Source organism: Symphalangus syndactylus, chromosome 6 (genome assembly GCF_028878055.3).
Source record: "Symphalangus syndactylus isolate Jambi chromosome 6, NHGRI_mSymSyn1-v2.1_pri, whole genome shotgun sequence".
Taxonomy (NCBI): domain Eukaryota; kingdom Metazoa; phylum Chordata; class Mammalia; order Primates; family Hylobatidae; genus Symphalangus; species Symphalangus syndactylus.
Genome location: NC_072428.2, coordinates 5,301,592 through 5,305,267, shown reverse-complemented (window position 1 = coordinate 5,305,267; position 3,676 = coordinate 5,301,592).

The following is a 3,676-nucleotide window of genomic DNA, read 5'->3' as shown; positions in this document are numbered from 1 at the left end:
GCATTCAGCTAACAGAGTTAAACCATACTTTTGATTGAGCAGATCTGAACACTCTTTCTGTAGAAAATGCAACTGGACATTTGGAGCGCTAAGAGCGTGGTAGTGGAAAAAGGAATATATTCAAATATAAACTACACAGAAGCATTCTGTGAAACTTCTTTCTGATCTGAGCATTCAGCTAACAGAGTTAAACCATACTTTTGATTGAGCAGTTTTGAAACACTCTGTCTGTAGAAAATGCAACTGGACATTCGTAGCGCTAATTGGGTAATAGAGGAAAAAAGAATATGTTCAAATATAAACTACACAGAAGCATTGTATGAAACTTCTTTCTGTTCTGTGCATTCAACTAACAGAGTTGAACCTTACTTTTGATTGAGCCGTTCTGAAACATTCTTTCTGTAGAAACTGCAATTGGACATTCTGAGCGCTAAGAGGCCTATATTGGGAAAAAGAATGTCTACAAATAAAAACTACACAGAAGAATTGTGTGAAACTTCTTTCTGTTCTGTTTGTTCAACTAAAAGTGTTGAACCTTAGTTTTGATTGAGCCGTTCTGAAACACTCTTTCTGTAGAAAATGCAAGTGGAGATTCGGAGCGCTAAGAGGGTAATAGTGGAAAAAGGAATGTCTACAAATATAAACTACACAGAATCATTCTGTGAAACTTCTTTCTGATCTGTGCATTCAGCTAACAGAGTTTAACCATACTTTTGATTGAGCAGTTTTGAAACACTCTGTCTGTAGAAAATGCAACTGGACATTCGTAGCGCTAAGTGGGTAATAGTGGAATAAAGAATATGTTCAAATATAAGCTACACAGAATCATTGTATGAAACTTCTTTCTGTTCTGTGCATTCAACTAACAGAGTTGAACCTTACTTTTGATTGAGCCTTTCTGAAACACTCTTTCTGTTGAAACTGCAATTGGACATTCTGAGCGCTATGAGGCCTCTATTGGGAAAAATAATATCTTCAAATAAAAACTACACAGAAGCATTGTGTGAAACTTATTTCTGATATGTTCATTAAGCTAACAGAGTTAAACCATACTTTTGATTGCGCAGTTCTGAACACTCTTTCTGTAGAAAATGCAAGTGGACCTTCGGAGCGCTAAGAGTGTAATAGTGGAAAAAGGAATATATTCAAATATAAACTACACAGTAGCATTCTGTGAAAATTCTTTCTGTTCTGTGCATTCAACTAACAGAGTTGAACCTTACTTTTGATTGAGCCGTTCTGAAACACTCTTTCTGTAGAAACTGCAATTGGACATGCTAAGCGCTAAGAGGCCTACATTGGGAAAAAGAATATCTTCAAATAAAAACTACACAGATGCATTCTGTGAAACTTATTTCTGATCTGTAAATTCAGTTAACAGAGATAAAACATATTTTTGATTGAGCAGTTATGAAACACTCTTTTTGTAGAAAATGCAAGTGGAGATTCGGAGCGCTAAGAGGGTAATAGTGGAAAAAGGAATGTCTTCAAATATAAACTACACAGAATCATTCGGTGAAACTTCTTTCTGATCTGTGCATTCAGCTAACAGGGTTAAACCATACTTTTGATTGTGCAGATCTGAACACTCTTTCTGTAGAAAATGCAACTGGACATTTGGAGCGCTAAGAGCGTAGTAGTGGAAAAAGGAATATATTCAAATATAAACTACACAGAAGCATTCTGTGAAACTTCTTTCTGATCTGAGCATTCAGCTAACAGAGTTAAACCATACTTTTGATTGAGCAGTTTTGAAACACTCTGTCTGTAGAAAATGCAACTGGACATTCGTAGCGCTAAGTGGGTAATAGTGGAAAAAAGAATATGTTCAAATATAAACTACACAGAAGCATTGTATGAAACTTCTTTCTGTTCTGTGCATTCAACTAACAGAGTTGAACCATACTTTTGATTGAGCCGTTCTGAAACACTCTTTCTGTAGAAACTGCAATTGGACATTCTGAGCGCTAAGAGGCCTATATTGGGAAAAAGTATATCTACAAATGAAAACTACACAGAAGAATTGTGTGAAACTTCTTTCTGTTCTGTTTGTTCAACTAAAAGAGTTGAACCTTAGTTTTGATTGAGCCGTTCTGAAACACTCTTTCTGTAGAAAATGCAAGTGGAGTTTCGGAGCGCTAAGAGGGTAATAGTGGAAAAAGGAATGTCTCCAAATATAAACTACACAGAATCATTCTGTGAAACTTCTTTCTGATCTGTGCATTCAGCTAACAGAGTTAAACCATACTTTGGATTGAGCAGATCTGAACACTCTTTCTGTAGAAAATGCAACTGGACATTTGGAGCGCTAAGAGAGTAGTAGTGGAAAAAGGAATATATTCAAATATAAACTACACAGAAGCATTCTGTGAAACTTCTTTCTGATCTGAGCATTCAGCTAACAGAGTTAAACCATACTTTTGATTGAGCAGTTTTGAAACACTCTGTCTGTAGAAAATGCAAATGGACATTCGTAGCGCCAAGTGGGTAATAGTGGAAAAAAGAATATCTTCAAATATAAACTACACAGAAGCATTGTATGAAATTTCTTTCTGTTCTGTGCATTCAACTAACAGAGTTGAACCTTACTTTTGATTGAGCCTTTCTGAAACACTCTTTCTGTAGAAACTGCAATTGGACATTCTGAGCGCTAAGAGGCCTATATTGGGAAAAATAATATCTTCAAATAAAAACTACACAGAAGCATTGTGTGAAACTTATTTCTGATATGTTCATTAAGCTAACAGAGTTAAACCATACTTTTGATTGCGCAGTTCTGAACACTCTTTCTGTAGAAAATGCAAGTGGACATTCGGAGCGCTAAGAGGGTAATAGTGGAGAAAGGAATATATTCAAATATAAACTACACAGTAGCATTCTGTGAAAATTCTTTCTGTTCTGTGCATTCAACTAACAGAGTTGAACCTTACTTTTGATTGAGCCGTTCTGAAACACTCTTTATGTAGAAACTGCAATTGGACATGCTAAGCGCTAAGAGGCCTACATTGGGAAAAAGAATATCTTCAAATAAAAACTACACAGATGCATTCTGTGAAACTTATTTCTGATCTGTAAATTCAGTTAACAGAGATAAAACATATTTTTGATTGAGCAGTTATGAAACACTCTTTTTGTAGAAAATGCAAGTGGAGATTCGGAGCGCTAAGAGGGTAATATTGGAAAAAGGAATGTCTTCAAATATAAACTACACAGAATCATTCGGTGAAACTTCTTTCTGATCTGTGCATTCAGCTAACAGAGTTAAACCATACTTTTGATTGAGCAGATCTGAAAACTCTTTCTGTAGAAAATGCAACTGGACATTTGGAGCGCTAAGAGCGTAGTAGTGGAAAAAGGAATATATTCAAATATAAACTACACAGAAGCATTCTGTGAAACTTATTTCTGATCTGAGCATTCAGCTAACAGAGTTAAACCATACTTTTGATTGAGCAGTTTTGAAACACTCTGTCTGTAGAAAATGCAACTGGACATTCGTAGCGCTAAGTGGGTAATAGTGGAAAAAAGAATATGTTCAAATATAAACTACACAGAAGCATTGTATGAAACTTCTTTCTGTTCTGTGCATTCAACTAACAGAGTTGAACCTTACTTTTGATTGAGCCGTTCTGAAACACTCTTTCTGTAGAAACTGCAATTGGACATTCTGAGCGCA